We start from the raw sequence: 874 nt of genomic DNA, 5'->3' as shown, positions 1-874 counted from the left end.
TGATATTTGCAACATCACCATGCTATTCTGGTTGTGTCTTACTTTACCATTGTCATGTAAATATCATAGGAAATAAAATGCAAAATGAGGTGCACTTAACTATTCAAACATAATGGAAATGCATTTAAAAGATGCAGGCAGAGTCTCTGCAAAAACTGGAATATTTCAGGGAGAATTCACTTGTCTGCTACAGCTAGTATAATTAGAAACCAAAAAGTGATTCTCCCATCTTTGTCATGAGACAGAAACAATTTTCAGCTGTCCCATTATTCCCAGTGATAAAGAAGACAATATGTAAGCCATAGTTTTATTTTGAAAGGGTCTTTTTTTTTATCTTTATTTTTTTGTAGCAAGACATTGCTAGATTTGCAATTCAAATGATGTCTGTAGAATAAACCAATAGGCACTCTTCAGGAATCCTAAATATCAGCCAAAAAGATCCTGTGTGGAACTCATTTCCATTGCAAATGAGGAAAATTAAATTTGGAAAAATAGTTCCTGTCATTGATTAATCCAAAAAGCACCCCATTCTATTGTAAATCTAAATATCAACCTATATGTCTTTAAATAAGCATGTAAAAATTAACAGTGAATAATAGAGATTGAAAGATTCTTCTCTCAACTTGAGTTTCCTTTGCAAATAATGAATGAATGCCCCCAAGTAGAAGATACAGTCACTTCAGAGTACAGCAACATGAGTGTGTTTGGTGTGTTCAAAGACGAGCAAAAGGCCAGTGAGACTGCAGCAGAGTGAGCAAGGGGAGACAGGTGATACGGCAGGAGGGCAGCCGAGCCAATCATGTAGGGTCCCATAGGCTAAAAGAACTTTGGTTTTTATTCTGCATGCAAAACAGCAGAAGCTTCAAGAAGCCTT

Source organism: Propithecus coquereli, unplaced genomic scaffold (genome assembly GCF_000956105.1).
Source record: "Propithecus coquereli isolate 6110/MARCELLA unplaced genomic scaffold, Pcoq_1.0 Scaffold33, whole genome shotgun sequence".
Taxonomy (NCBI): Eukaryota; Metazoa; Chordata; class Mammalia; order Primates; family Indriidae; genus Propithecus; species Propithecus coquereli.
This window is presented reverse-complemented; position numbering follows the sequence as displayed.